Source organism: Sphaerodactylus townsendi, linkage group LG04 (genome assembly GCF_021028975.2).
Source record: "Sphaerodactylus townsendi isolate TG3544 linkage group LG04, MPM_Stown_v2.3, whole genome shotgun sequence".
NCBI classification, from domain to species: domain Eukaryota; kingdom Metazoa; phylum Chordata; class Lepidosauria; order Squamata; family Sphaerodactylidae; genus Sphaerodactylus; species Sphaerodactylus townsendi.
The window spans coordinates 94,005,949-94,022,822 of record NC_059428.1 but is presented as its reverse complement, the minus strand read 5'-3'; the positions used below and the strand labels follow the sequence as shown (position 1 = coordinate 94,022,822).

General features: G+C 41.4%; 1 protein-coding gene across 2 annotated transcripts in view; it reads right to left on the bottom strand.

Annotated features, from left to right (window-relative positions):
* OCA2 (OCA2 melanosomal transmembrane protein) overlaps nucleotides 1-16,874 on the bottom strand; it is a 215,456-nt gene that overhangs the window by 54,239 nt on the left and 144,343 nt on the right. The gene's annotated exons all lie outside the window — the stretch shown is intronic.

The window sequence follows — 16,874 nt, the reverse complement described above, 5'->3', positions numbered from 1 at the left end:
TTTTAGAATCAATTCCAAATGTTACATGAGTCCCCAGTGTAGTCCAATTTGGTTTAATTCCATTGTACTAACAGAAAACTGCATTTTTGTTTTGTTTTTAAAAACAAGATTAGAATCTCGTGGCACTGTACAAGACCAAGAAGATTTCCAGAGTATTAAGCTTCTGAGAGCCAACATTTCTTGCATCAACTTTCAAAAACATACACCCTGGAAATCTTCTTGATCTTTAAGTTGTTAATGGACTCGAACCTTGCTCTTCTATTGAATACCACATGGCTACCCTCCTGAAACTATGGTGTTTATTGTAATATGTTCTTTATTTACAAAGATGTAATTCGTGTTTAAGGGGAACCAAAGACAGTTTCCGGTAGGACAAACATTTCCCAGAAAGACACTCAGCATCTGGGTGTTTTACCTTCAGCAAATCCACAATTTCTGTCTTTCTCTGGATCAAACCAGTTGAGATGATAGAAGATCTGTAAATGGGTCTCTCTAATATGATTTTTACTATAATCTTTCTCACTGAAAGATGATAGGAGATTTGTGAATTAATTTCTGGACCTTTTTTGTTCTAGAATGCTCAGGTTGAGTCCTACTACTTACCTAATTTTTTCCCCAGATACTAGGACCAAAGCGGAGCATTCTAGAACAAAGAAGGTCCAGGAAATCTATATATACAAAAAGCTAACCATCCGTTTGTTGGTGACTCCCTAACGCCGAAACAGCAGGACGGATCGCCCCCAAATTTTCACATGACGTCCCTCCCTGTTGCGGGCAGGTAATCGGACCTTCAGATCGCCAAAAGTCCATACCTGAGCCAGGTAAAACGTCTTTTTCCTGGCGAACCAGGCCATGAAGCTGGCTGTGTTTAACTGTCACCCTTAGAATGTTCGTGCAGCCTGTCTGTCTGTGGCCTGAGGGCTTGGTATGAGAGCTTAGAATGTTCATGCAGATGGCCAGAGATGAGCAGTTAAAACAGTAAATAGGTAATACTGGTAGGTAATACAAGTGGAAGTGAAACACATACACACTTTGCCATGTGAGACGTCAGGTGGGGTTCCCCCCCACACACACATGCAGATAACTTTCTCTCTCTGTGCCTCACCCACTACTACCACACAACACACATACTCTCATCCACATCCAGCTCATCCTCACACACCTCACTCTGCCCTCCCTCACATCCAACCACTAATTACCCACTTCCTCACCCATATTCACCACAGCTCTCTTTTACTAAAAGCAAGCTGGAGTTTGCCTTTTTCTTCTAAGAAAATCCGCAGGGTGGGGGCGAACCAACACTACTGCCTCTGCTTCTTTTGCACATGGCCCTTTATGAACCCAGGGAGCTGGCCTCGATCTGAGCGCCTCACCACCCTGCCTCTGCTGCCTGACTGGAATAGCCTCCTTGCCCCAGTTCTGTCTTACCCAAGCCGGGACTGTGGATGTCAACCAGCCTCATGGACAGCGGGATTCGCACTCTGGACAGTTCCATTGTGAAATGGAAAGGGTTACCTTATACTAAAAACCAAGACAGCACCATATAATAATGTGAATTGAAAAGAAAAAGAGGGATTCCATTTGACCACCCCAAAAGAAGAAGAAGAGGAAGAGGAAAAGGAAGAGAAGGAGGAGGAGGAGGAAAAGGAGGAGGAGTAGTTTGGATTTATATCCCCCCTTTCTCTCCTGTGGAGACTCAAAGGGGCTTACAACCTCCCTGCCCTTCACCCCTCACAACAAACACCCTGTGAGGTGGGTGGGGCTGAGAGAGCTCCAAAAATCTGTGACTATCCCAAGGTCACACATTTGGTGTGTGTGGAAGTGCACAGGCTAATCTGAATTTCCCAGATAAGCCTCCACAACTCAAGCTGCAGAGCTGGAAATCAAACCCAGTTCCTCCAGATCAGAGTGCACCTGCTCTTAGCCACTATGCCACAGCTGCTCCCAAAAGGCTATGCTGGGGATCACTGGACCTGCATGGACATCTGTGTGGGTTGCGGACTGTGATGAGAAGGACAATTGCCACAGCAATGTGTGGCCAGGCCCCGCTAGTAGTGGATAAATTCACAAATCTCCTGCCATCTTTTAGGAGAAAGAGTATAGTAGGGCAGCCACAGAAGGATCCTTAGATCAGGACCACAGTGTGGGAAGAAGGGCATATTTCTCCATGAGCTTTCTCACCTCCCATCTGGTATTTGTTCCTTTGAGCAAGATGTGGAGGCCACCACTGATACTGTAAGAATTAGTTCTCGGGATTGTTAGAAAAACAGCAGATGGAAGTTTTAAAGGTTGTTTGAACTTGTGCCATAACTCTAATTGGAATCAACCCCTATCACAAAGCTATGTTTAGACCCAAGCTAAATAAACTAGACCAGGCCGGTTCTATTACCAGTATCTTTGATCCATTACAAACTATTTTTTTTCAAGCAGTGCTTATCTTGGACTCAGTCTTGACAGTATAAACCCCTTTCAAAAAACATTCATACCCATAAAGAACACTGACAGAAGAACATTAAAGAACCCATTTGTCATCTAAAGCCACTCTAGGCTAAACTTCAGTGATAGATCCATTCACAACAATGGTGGCAGACTGATGACAATATATTTATACCCTTCAGACCAACCCACACACTGACCCAAAGAATATGTTGTTGCATTACTTCTTTATATGTTGTTGCTGCTGTGTTTTTCCATGAGACTGGAAAGGAAATGTCTCTTTTGTTCAGTGACAGTTCATAATGAGCACTAGAGGCAGAGGGATTCCATGAAAATTTATTATGTTATGTCTTCCTGTGAATTTTAAAATGCTTCCAATGCAGATAGTTTGTAGATTTTATTGCACAGTCTCAAAGGAAATATATATGTAACAGAAATAGCACCTGTGCTCCTATGATTCTGTTTGAAGGATGGGGAAAGCTGGCATTTTGTTACCCAGAAAAAAAAGAAATTAAGGACACATTTCTCAAGATAAGATTTGAAATTATTGTAGCCAACATTGAATTTCTAAGGGGAATAGTCAAACATGGTCTATGAAAGTAGGGAATGAAAAAATACAGAAGAAAATGGAACAAGAGATTATACTAACAGCTGGAAACTTTCAAAATGACTAATTAAGAAAAGGCTGCCTTTAATATATCAACTCTTGATTTACATTAAAATTGAAAAGCTAAAAAAGAAATCAGTCTAAATCTCAAACCCTTAGAAAGCATTACAACTTGAAATTATTTTGAAGTAAATATTCAAAAGGCAAGCCATCTCCACTGCTTGTTACCATCCTTGATGACCCTAACAACAAAGTCACATTTTCAAAATGTATTTCACATGCCACTAAGATATTCATGGAAAATAGGAAGTTATTAGAGCCTTAGAGTGAAGTGGTCACTTGAGGGCATCAGTTATATAAATGCCAATGAAAACCAACCTCAATGAAAACCAACAGAAGTACTCCACAGCATATGAACAAGTTGTTCCTATTCCATGTAATATACTGTAGTGAAGATGTAATACATTCTACTGAAGATGAATTGCAACTAATGAGGATCTTGCTCAGGGTTAGGAGGAAAACAATATTTTTAGTATAAGTGTACACAAAACTTAATTGGGAAACAAGTTCCCTGCAATGTACTTGTTATAATTAGAGATGAAACCTCTTGCAAATTTAATGTATACATTCCAGTGAATTTACAAATGGGATAATACCTCTCTTGCAGTGTAAAAGTACAAACTCCAGTGCAATTCTTTACAGACTTAAACACTGCCAAGTAACATGTTATACAAACAAATCACTTCAAATGTGTACACAGTTTTGCAACCATAGTTTCATCAAGGAAAAGAAATAAATGAAGGCCTGGCTTACTTCCCTGGAAAAATCCTCCTGGTAGCCCAGCTTGTTTTGCAGAAATCAAAAAACATAGTGATAAACTGTTAAGTTACAGCCATTCAAAACCACTGTTATAAATATTTCTGTGTTGATTTACACATACTCTCATCCACATCCAGCTCATCCTCACACACCTCACTCTGCCCTCCCTCACATCCAACCACCTCTTACCTACTTCCTCACGCATATTCACCACAGCTCTCTTTTACTAAAAGCGAGCTGGAGTTTGCCTTTTTCTTCTAAGAAAATCCGCAGGGTGGGGGTGAATCAACACTACTGCCTCTGCTTCTTTTGCACGTGGCCCTTTAAGAACCCAGGGAGCTGGCCTCGATCTGAGCGCCTCACCACCCTGCCTCTGCTGCCTGACTGGGATAGCCTGCTTGCCCCAGTTCTGCCTTACCCAAGCCAGGACTGTGCGTGTCAACCAGCCTCATGGACAGCGGGATTCACACTCTGGACAGTTCCGTTGTGGAATGGAAAGGGTTACCTTATACTAAAAAAACAAGACACCACCATATAACAATGTGAATTGAAAAGGGAAAGAGGGATTCCATTTGACCACCCCAAAAGGCTATGCTGGGGATAATTGGACCTGCATGGACATCTGTGCAGGTTGCGGACTGTGATGAGGACAATTGCCACAGCAATGCGTGGCCGGGCTCGCTAGTGTAAAATAAGAGGGGCATCCGTGGTGCAATGTTTCACTCTGGATTTGTATTTATTTATTTATTTATTATTTATTTATTGGTTCCACTTTTATACCGCCCTCCCCCGGATTCACAAAAATTTTGCTTTACTGTTCTCAGAATGGACCAAATATGCAGCTTGTTGCACGCACACCGTATAAAATGAATAATACATCTTAATTACAGTTGCTGAAATGCCTGAGCTCATAGAGATGTCCTGTGGATGGATGTACAAATGTCTTTGTAGTCATGCAGAAATTACATACAGAACATCTGCCACATTTGTGATGCCCCCTTAAAGCAGATTGACTAGTACTTGTACAAGAAATGTGTTTATGTACCAGTATGTCCTAAAAAGTGCACTTAAGTCTTAATAGCAGGGGTAAAGAGCAGCCGGGGAGAGACTGTATGGCAGTACTTATATATTACTTTCTTGATGTTCTGGGATGGTTGATTATAAGCCAAAGCACAAAAAACATGGACTCCTCAACTAAACTCTTTTGGTTTAAATGGTTCTTGTCTAGGGACATTATCTACCTTACCCCTGGCTGTAGAGATCACATTCTCTTGGTAGCCATGTTGGATTTTACAGCCTTGCATGCATGCAGCGTGGAATTCTGGGAGATCTCTATGAACATTCTAAAAATGACAGTTGGAAACAGTTGCTCTCTGACTTTGTTGGGAAAATATGTTGTATGTTCTGTTTAACCAAAAAAGCTTTGGCTGAAATGTTTAATATTGTAGACTATGCTTGAAATTGTAACCAAGCGATGAACTGTGAATGTATCTATATATAACTGATACTTTGTTTGTGTATATAGTCTATTTCTCACTCCGTTTAAGTAAATCTCTCTTATGTTTAATGATTTCTGAGATAAAAAGGCTGGTCTTTAGCTAGAATCAGGGGTCTGCAACCTGCAGCTCTCCAGATGTTCGTGGACTACAATTCCCATCAGCCCCTGCCACCACGACCAATTGGAATTGTAGTCCATGAACATCTGGAGAGCTGCAGGTTGCAGACCCCTGACTAGATAATGATTCCTATCAGTTTTATTGACAGTTTTTATGCTTCTTATTTCTTACAGCTTGGATTTCATATGTGGTTTTTAATTGTAAGCTGCCTTGAACATGACTTTGAAGAGGCAGCATAAAAATATCCTAAATAAATAAATCTGAAAATGTTAGCTGATTTGTGATATATAAACTGTATGTACCTGTCTAAGGGATGTGAAAAAGCTAGTCAACCATTACATATAACTTGGCCAATATTTCCCAAAACAAATGCAGCTGAATTAGTTGTAAAATATTCTGAAATATAATACATTTCTTTCCTTTTTAATGATGTATGAAACTTTTTGTTTGAGCTGATTTTGTGTGGAATTTCAGTGGCTTCGTAATTTTAAGCATAAATGTTATTTCCAAGCTTAGAAGATTCTTAGGGTTATAGAAAATAATAAAAACAAGGATTGTGCCAGACTGTATTTCCCTCTCCAAAATGTTTGGTAAGATGTGTGATATAAATTATTTAAGCTCATAGAAGGTAGGATAAGACAGGTTTTCATCAAATATTCTGTAAAAGCATGTAGTGATTCTTACTGTTTGACATGGATTAAAGAAGGTTAGAGCTTTTTGCCAAAGTGAAAAATTCTCCAGATTCATTCAGTATTCATATCCTATTTCCATATACAGGTTATGTAAAAAGTGATATACTCTCTTTAATATTTTACAGAATATAAGGCTTTCTTTTGTGGTATCCAAGGATGTAATAGGTATCAGATCCAACAGAAGTAAATTCATAGAGTTTCACTGTAAAGTAACTTTTCAAAAAGCAGTGAATCCTCAATGGGATGTGAATTATTAAGCACTGATATTCCATTTGGTACCATCTTTCTTGCTAATATGTTCCCACGGAACTAGGTAAATTAGGGGACTGGACAGAAGATTATTTAGTAAATATATACAGACTGCTTTTCACAAATCCTAGAGAGTTGTAGAACATAGCATAACACTATTTAAATTTGCTGTATTGTGACTATCATTTTTTCCTTCTCATGCTTACAATATGTACCTTTAACATTAAACATTAAATGAAAACCTCATTGTAAACTGTAATTGCTTCTGCTTACATGCTTATAAGCATGAAGACCAGGTAAAAGAGACGTTATGTATCCAGAGTATGGATTTTATTTAAGGTGGTTTGATGTTGATCACATTTATGCACAATTTATGCACAATATGAGCCAACCCATAGGAATCACAGAAAGAACAAAAACTTGGATAGAGCCACACACTACAAAAACAACAGAATTGCCATTGAAAATGACAGTCCATGCCAATTTTTCCCCATCCCACTCATCTCTTATCCCTGTCATTATCACTAGTCCTAGGTAGGCACTAGGACCCCTGCATTATACAATAAAGAGGGTCCAGGAAATGGCAGATTAATTTACTGTCATCTTTTTGCGGAAAAGAGTATAGCAGCCTGACTGAATTCTAAAAATGTATTTAGAATGAAGTTCAATGAAGCTCTACAGATCTCAGTGGCCCACTAAGCTCCATGAAGTTTTGCTAATCTCAGTGGCCTTTTCTCTTCATAGTATTGCATGGGATATGGTACAAGTATTTGTATGTTGAGAACACTTGGTTATTTGCCCAGAAAAATAGGTGATGCTTCTGACACATTGTCTCATCATCTTTCCATGTCTACAGTTGTTGGTAGCTAAGCCCTGATTTGGGAAGCATCCCTGCCACTGAACAAGCTTTATCAGCACCATGTCACCTGGGCAGATTCAGTTGCTCACCTGCTCGACACTTCCAATGCCTCTCATCCTCCTCCATCTGGAAATGGAACAAAAGAAACTCTGATATTGCTATCTTTCTCCCATCTGCCTCTCCCATCTGCCTCAAGCTTTGCACCCATGCTTTGCATGGGTGCAAAGCAGCTCTTGCTTTAAAGCACAAGACTCTCACCATCATTCCCTCATCTGAGACGAGAGTAGTTTAAGTCTTTTTACTGTGTGCAGAGCACAATCTCCTTCTTTGTTAGGCACCACAGATGAAGTGAAAGGATCACATTTCTGCTGCACTTTCTTTCCCCTGTCCCCAGCTGGAAACACCTGATCTTGGTCACGTACACACAATTTATAGGAAGGCTTCACAGCCACAAACACATTGCAATATAGATTGTGGCAGCAAACTAATTTTAAGTTGGAAAAGTTCTGCCACAGACCAAAACTAAATCCCATTTTAAAACTTCAGAAGTAATTTCTAGTCAGGAGTATGATTCACCCCAGAGTAATGTAAACAATTTATCATCACTCAGAATTGTTCCTACTGCCAAGAGTCATACATGGCTACTCAGCTACCAACCTGTTATATTCATTTAGGGAAGCCTAGAAACTTCAACCAAAGCAAACAATCTTGTCTGGCTACTTAGAAATTGCTAACCAGAAACAGTAAGAAGCACTACATGGCTAAATCCTGCCTTCTTCCTAGGCAACATTCATTCTGACAAAATACCCCTCCTCCAATTAACATAATGCACTCAATGTCATTTGTTTAAGGAGAGAGAATTCCTCTCCAATGGGTCTGTTGGTGTTCTTTGCAATTAGAGCATTTAATTCCCCAGGCGAATTTCCTCAAAAATTTTGCAAATTATGCAAATGAGTCAATAAACATACCAACTGGTTTCCAAATCAGTAAGAATATAACCAGGGGACATCCTAATCATAGCACTTCAGCCAATTCAAAATTGAATGCTTTGGCAATAAGAGGAACCCAGAGACCTGCATAATATATTTTCCAATGAAACTGGATGTCGGATTAAATAAAGACATTTTACAGTGCTTACTTTATAATGCAGTTTACGAGTGCAAAATGTAAGATGTCACCAAATATAATGTTACAATAAGATTTTATATGTCAATTATTATGTTTATTCTTGGAATAAACCTGCATTATTTACAAATTAATACTCTTCCTTGAGGTCCACACTTTTGCTATCTTTACCTTTAATTCCATCTTTTGGATGTCAATTTGATAGTTCATAATTTTTCTCCTACCGGTCTTGAAAAATGTCCATAGCATGATCAGATAACATTTTAAAAATGCCGTACAGTTTCTATTTTGGATAAGTTCACATGTTCATGCAGGTTTGTTTCTCAGTTTTTATAAATCAAACAAACCAGAGTGAAATACTTCTAGAACACAGATCAAATACTCCAGAAACAGCTTTCATATCTCCTAACATCATCTCTAAAATGTTTTTCAATCAACAGTGATAATATGTGCAGCTATTTTTATTACACTTATTTAAGATCTAGGGGGTGGGGGAATAAGTTGGTGTGGCCAATTTGGAGTTTCACAGAAAACAACTTTACAGCCCAATCAACTAGAGGTGTACCAGGGGAAAATGGCGCCTGAGGCACACATTCTGCCCACTCTGTTATACTCTACACCTGCTGGCAATCACTCCAGGGAAATATGTGGGAATTCCCCACATGTCCCTCTGGCAGATACACCCCTGCAATCCACAGAGGCCTGGTGGGCAGGGACAGTGCCACTACGGCATCACTCTGTCCTCTCCAAAGGGCTTTCCCATGGTACAGGAAGCCCAAAAGAGGTTTTTAAATGTTCAGAATCCCCCACAGGGGATAATGGAGGGCTGGGTGGGCAGTGAAAGCTGACTAAGGTTGGCTCTACCCCCTGGCCCACCTTCAGAATGCCCTCAGCCATGCCGGTGCAGTATTTTTCACTGGTGGGCCTGGGGATAAGTTGTGGTTTCTCGAATGGGCGCTACAGAATGGCATGGCTGCCCTGGTTAGTGACCCACCACCACCAAATTTGTCCCTTGCGTCAGTGGGGTGGGCACTCATTCCAGTGCTGGGGGTGCCAGCTCCAGAGGGGGGGTTGGCCCGCCAGATTGGTCTGTTCCTATCTTCTGTGTTTAGCTCCTTGAGAAACATAGTGCTGGTAAGAAATGTTCACCCCTGTTTCATAAGTATCCATTCTACCTTTCTGATTAACAAAATCAGCCTTCAGGATAGCTAACAATATAATCAATAAAATATCAAAACCATCAAATTAAAAAAACACTGCAGCACAAAACGTAGCATTAGCAACTACTGATCATGCACTGAAATGAATCTAAGCAAGCCCCTCCTCAAAAAACTTTCATGCATAAAATAACCACCAATAAGAAGCATCTAAACCAGAAACTGAAGCAACTACAAAAAGACAGCAGAAACAGCACAATGAGATAATAAAGGACAAACACAAAGTAATCAGCTACAAGTTATCTGATGCATCTAATGATATGCATACATTGTGAAGGACATCTAAAGCTATGCTTCAGTTGGTGATATATTCTATTTTTACACAAGGAATATATCAACCATGAAATTATATTATGGGTTTGCAAATAAGTTGGAATATAAGTTGTCTCTTTTGAGCAGGAGAACTAATACATTTATGAGATCCAGAAAACAGTCTGGGGGGATGGCAGCATGGTATAGCCTGATCTTCTCAGGTGCTAAGCAGGATCAGCATTTGGAAGGGAGACCACTAGGGAAGGCTCTGAAAAAATGGTAAACCACCTCTGCTTCTCACTTGCCTTTGAAGCCTCTTGCTAGGGTCCACATAAGTCAGCTGTGACTTAAGGGCACATACATACGTAGAGATCAGGTCTACTTATGACTCACAAAACCAAAAGCAGCCTGCCAGACATGTATCATGGCCTGCCCAAGTGCTGAACTGCCTTCCAGTTATTTCAGGACCAGTCAGGCGACGAAGCTGAAAGATTTGTTGAGCCCAAATCGACTGTCATAAGTGATGCATACTTTACATGCATAATGGTGAGTGAAGAATTGTACAGGCAATACTGGCTCAAGCTAGTGAGCCCCTCCAGTGCCCTCCTCCTACAAGATCCAAGAAAATCTGCAAAGGAAGCAGCTTGCTCTGGATATATGCAAGCTGTTGTTATGGCCCATGACACCCCCAGAATATTATTTATATATATTTCTGCTTTAAAATAATATTACTGGCAAAAGCCAGTTGCCAAAAAGCACTCCTCTGGGTGTAGGTAGCCGCATGATCACTTGGCCACAAGCTAAAGGTCAAAACTACTTTAACAAAAGCTAAATTAAGATAATGAGTTACTCTTGGTAACCTGGAGGTCTCATTTGAGTCACTAGCATGCTTGATTACCACACCTTGCTATAGAAACTGTTAAAGATAAAGGATATGGAAAGTCACCCTGCCAGCAGATACTGTATTCTTTAGTTTGCATTGGAAACACAGGTCAGCAGCAAATACTTACTGCTCTGCATTTCCCCTCCTTTTGTAATGGTTCTCCTAAAAGCCTGTACCTCTCCCAAGTCTAAAATGTCTCAGCCAAAATCTGAATATCTTGGGCAGTGACCCTACAGGGTTAATCTGCATGGGAGCATTGCAGCCCTCCCTCATTCAGCTTGATAATGTAATTTGGTCCTATTGTCACGGAAAGTTAAGCATAGGTGAGCTTGACTCCATCCAGTCAGCACCCCCCAGATCCAGCACAGATGCTTGCAGAAGTAAAACTTAATTTGCTCTGATTGGTTGTTCCTTTTCCTGCCAAGGAAATCGACATCTACTCTATAAAAGCTTTAGTTCACCTGGAGCACATTGCTCATTGCCACGTGTTCCTCCCTTTGGTCTTGTTGGTGTTGATGACACTCCTTATCGCCTTCACTGGGTTTCTGTGCTGGCGTGGAATCCCTGCCTTTTACTTTGTCTACTTCTAAGAATCGTTAGGTAACGTATTACCCTGCAAAAAACCCCATTCCTCCTCTATCTTCCAAATCTATCTTTCAAACCTGCTTATATACTAGGAACTTGAATGTATGCGCTCTTGTGCCTTACTGTGTGTATGTATTTTTGAACCAAATTCATATAAAACGTTTAAACTCAATTTGGACTCTTGTGCTCCTCTGTGGAATATTCTTTGCCAGAATCCCTTCCCCGTAGACATAGTCCCAAAGATCTCCTCGGCCAACCTCTCACAGCCAAAAGTGAGTTATTTTTATTCCCCTGTGCTACTTAAAATTCAAAATGTGTGCTGTTACACTCTTAGCAGCTGGTGGAGAATCCTTATCCCAAATCCCCTTCCCCTGTTAAGGCCGTAACACTGTACCCCTTTTCTCTTGCTGTAGTCACAACCTTACCCTGTTCTACCTAAAGAAGATAGCAGATTGTATATACCTCCACCAAAGATAAAGCATGCTGGACCTTCTTTGTTGTAGAATGCATTGCCTGGGTCCTAGTGACTACCTAGCCCAGCCCCTCCCCCATCCATCTGAAAGTAAAAAATACATTTTGGCACAAATGTTCATGTATCAAAGTACCATGTTCAATAATGCACAAAACAATGGTTTTGACAAGGGCAGTGCATACAAATGAATAACTCTCATGTTCATTCTACCTTTCTGATTAACAAAATCAGCCTTCAGGATAGCTAACAATATAATCAATAAAACATCAAAACATCATTTGGGACCATACAACTTCCGCAACCTTCGCACTTCAACTGATCAAACTATCATCTTTCTGTGGAACAGAGTATAGCAAAATCTAAGGCAGGCTTGCAGAGGAAGCCCCTGTGAGTCTAGAAAACAGTGCAACCAGTGGATGAGGCAGTGGTAGACACAAGTCATGCCTCCATTATTAGTACAGTATCCTAAGTACCCTAAGTAGTCATTTGAGTCCCCTGGGCAATGAACCACTCCAGTGTGCAGGTCTGAACAGGAGCAGCCAGAAGCAAACTTAGTGCTGTGGCCTCATGTAATGAAATATCCAGGCACCCTTCCCCAGTCCCATTCAATGTCTCATTATGAACCTGAGAAAATCTCCCAGTACTGATCAGCTATTAGAAAGGCTGTGAGAGGGCAAAGATGGAATGCTTAGGCTCTTATGCTAAATCTAACAATTCTGAGTCATTAAACCACACCACCATATAATTTCCTGTTTCTAATCTGATGCATCCCATCATAGTCAATGGTCTACAAGACAGAAAATGTTTGTGAATTCTGTCTAAATCTCTCCTAGGCATCTCAGAGCACTTGCCATTTTCCAGCCCAGATGTGTCAGTGATTATGATTTGCTCAGTGCCTCCAAGGCACAGGCAACACGAAGGTTTGCTCTGGTTACCAAGAGGGGATGTTATAGTTTAAAAGAACAGATATGTGAAATCTGTCTTTTCCAAGAAGTCTACCTGATGCCCACAAGATATATGGCTCAGCTGGAACTGCTCAATGTCTGGAGTAGTGAAACCAAGCAGTCATTTCCAGTTTGGTCTCCTTGATATGCCCTAAGCAATCAACTCTGGCACAGTACATTTTGAGCCTTTCTTAGCAATTATATTGCTAAGCACAAAAGAAATATATCAACTTACAGAAGTCTTCTCTTTTGCTGTTTTCTCAGGCTTTTCTCTATAACATGTATTTTATAATAGGCTTGTCTAAAGGATATCCTGCTTCCGCTCATATTTTACCTACTGCATACATTTCTTGGAAGTTTGATCAGATTGGCAGGGGAAATCAAAACTGTCTGAGTTTAACAGGGATATCCCAGTCCTTCACAGCAATATTTTTTCATCAGTTGCACTCAGGGTTGTTGCCAGTCAAAAGCTGGCAACCAAAGGGACCTGTGCGGGAGGGGGGGAGATGGAAGGATACCATCAGCATAATAATTTTACATTGCTTCTGGGGAAAACACAGAAATGACATCATGCCAGTCTAGAAATCACTGGAAATGTCATTTTCTTTAACCTAGAGAGGTTTTACCACAGAGTTTCTGATGATTCCCAGAGAGGCTTGACATCACTTATAGGGTTTTTTCTTCTTCTTCATCCCCCCCCCCCACTAGCTGGCACATTAGAGGCAGGCATTAGGGTTGCCATGGGTGGGGGTGTGGATGTTTACTAAGCAAGCAAATCCATATATTTGTGGTTATCCTTTAGTTTTATCCACTGTAATGACCAAGATGGTAGCTATTTAATAACAATCATTTCACATACAGACTACATGTGGGAGAAAGACCACATTGGGTTGGAGAAATTTTCCAGGAGAATTTCAGTACCTGCCTTTAGTAGAGATGCTTGCTTTCCTCTGTAAAGTCTTCCTTGGTGGTTCCTTGGTGGTACTGACCCTGCTTAGCTTCCAAGATATATTGAGATCAGGTTGTACTATACCATGCCACATCCAATATTTGCAACATGCACAAAATCTTTCCTATTACTGACCTTTAGTCTGTCCAAAAAGATGCCTTAGAGGTGAGAAACCTTCATAGCAGAATCTGTTATATGTGAGGTAGAGGCTGCCATTCCTGGCAATTCCCCCAAGTGTACTGTGCAGCCTTTCCAGGTCCAAGTCAGTATGCATCTGGGACAAGGTGAAGAAATTATTTCCCATTCCTATTGAAAAAGGTACTTTTTTCCTGACCCCTGAACCACATCTTGGACAATGACCCTAAGGAAGCACAATCCTGCAAGTTTCTAAACACACACACACACAAACCCAGGACAGCAGTAGTTTCATCTGAATAGGAAAGGGTCAAAGACTCCCATTTAGAAAAGAACTGCTATTGGACACTGAGCACTCAGTTAAGCAGAATACCAGAGTGTGCAATTCAGCTCCTCCAAAAAATCTGCTTATGAACTGCCCCTAAAAAGATTTGTCTGAAGAGTATCAATCAATCAATCAATCAATCAATCAATCAATCAATCAATCAAATCCTTATATGTATAGCAAACAATAAAACAAATACAGCAAGATAAAACTGGTAAAAACAGAGGCCCTTTCCACACCGCAACGGTGCGGGAGTGGGTTGGTGTAAACGACGCCGACGCACCCCCCCCCCCCAGGACTGTTCGCATGGACGGTCCCGGGAGGGCAGCAGGCAGTGGCACAGCCTTCACACAGGCTGCGCTGTCCCTGCAAGCTTACCTCGTCCCCTGGCCTCCAGCTCGTCGCAGACCCCCACAGGCTGAAGCGACAGCTCTGGAGTCGCAGACCGGGGGGGCGTGTCCCCTGGCCTCTGCAATGAGCCGGAAGCCAGGAGATGAGGTAAGCTTGCAGGGATGGTGCGGGGGACATGGCGCCTTCCAGCTGCTGCCATTCGCACAGCAGCGTTTTGAATCCGTGTTTCTGGAAAACCTCGCTCCCCAAAACAGCGGAAACAGCGGCTTCGCACCTCTGGGGGGGAGCGAGGGCAGCGCTGCTGCAATGCAGCAGCACCCCCCATGTGAACAGCTCCGTAGGGACACTGTTTTTGCCATCCCTAGGGTGCTGTTTTTGGCCCGTGTGGAAAGGGCCATGGATACGCAGAGCAAAGAATAAAATGTTGTAAAAAATTGCTGCTGGCTTTTGATAATTTCCAAGAGGAAGTCTGACTCTATCACACAGAAGGAAGGATCTGGATTATTTAGCAAGTAGTATAATTTAAATAAATCAGGAACATCAGTTGAGAATAAGGGAATAAGATTCACATACTTGGATCTTATTTCCTTGAATCTGGAGCAGTATAATAATTGGTGGGCCAAAGATTCGACTAAGCCAGCATTACACTGGCACAATATATTAGATTTTTTTTAATTGTTAAATTTACCATGTAACAAGGTGGAGGGCCAGTGTGGTGTTTTCTTGGTGGTGTAGTGACTATGAGCAGGTGGATTCTAGTCTGGAGAACTGGGTTTGATTCCCCACTCCTCCCACTGAGTGGCAGAGGCTTATCTGGTGAACCAGATGTGTTTCCGCACTCCTACATTCCTTCTGGATGATCTTGGGCTAGTCATGGTTCTTCAGAACACTCTCAGCCCCACCTACCTCACAGGGTATGTGTTGTGGGGAGAGGAAGGGAAAGGAATTTGTAAGCCACCTTGAGTCTCCCTTACAGGAGAGAAAGGTGAGATATAAATACAAACTCTTCTTCTTCTTAAACCTGGAGAGCATTAAAGCTCTCCCTATTAAACTTATTAAACAATGCAGGTAGGGCTTATTAAACAATGCAGGTAGTGAGCCAAGTGGCCCTATTCAAATGGAATTGAAAAACACAGGGGGAAGCAAGTTTTCTTGGGTGCAGTGACTAAAGTGGACAACTCTATATCCAATAATCAGCCTTTTTATTTTTATAAGCATCTAAGTAGGACAAGGAGCAGAGTGAATCCACTAGCAGTCCTATAGAAGCCATTTTCTTTTCAATTTTGGAAACCCAGAAGTTGACATGAGTATCAGAGAGCAAGTGATGGACCAGGGAATTGCAATCCAAGAGAAAGTGAATCCACAGCCAGAATCTAAAAGCCCTCAGCCAAGTGACTGATTCCAGAGAGCTTTGACCTAGCTCTAGGCAAAGGGTTGCAAAAGGCATGCAATTTGGGAGTTCAGTTATCTTATGGAAAATTTGGATTGAGGTCTGAAGAGTAAATAAACACACATAGAAGACACAAATCACAGCAGGAGTACAGGTTCCAGGACAGAGCATGACCCTTTTAAGCCTTTTCCATTCCTTGGAAAGTCAGTTCAGTGTAATACTTAAAAGTTCAATGAGCTTTTGATGGGGTTTGGTTGGTCTAGTGTGGTGTGGTGTTTAAACAGTTTCATATGCTTCTCAAGTATTTTACTGATTTGTATGCTGTAGAATATGGGAGGCCAACCTGTGGCACTCCAGATGTTCATTGACTACAATGCTGGCAGGGGCTGATGGGAATTGTAGTCCATGAACAACTGGAGTGCCATAGGTTGGCCATCCCTGATGTAGAACCTTTAGTATTTGTATGTAAAACCTTTAGGCTAGCCCGGTCTCATCAGATCTTAGAAGCTAAGCAGAGTCAGTGCTGACTAGTACTTGGAGGGGAGACCACCAAAAAAGACCAAGGTCACACTGGCCTTTTCTGCACAGCAGAATTATAAACAATATTTTGGGGAAGAGGTTCACACAGCTCTCTTCCCCAAAACATTTTCAGGTCATTTTATTTCTCCCAACCCAGGGGTTTCAGAAATTGCTAAACTAGTGGTCTTTTTTTCCTGAAGACAGGTTGAAGATGTCTCCTGATTACTTGTGTGAACATAAGCAGGCAGGAGACACTTTATTTTTCCTGCCTCCTCTCCCCAGCTCTTACTTTTATTTGCACTGCAGGATCGCCTGCCATTTTGTGTGCTGCAGCATAGATTCTCCATGAAGGTTCCTCACGGATGTTTCCTCTGCTTGAAGCTCATCCGATGACCATTCCACTGTAAAAAGTATATGAATAAAGTTTGTTTTGCCTGGCAATCCCATGC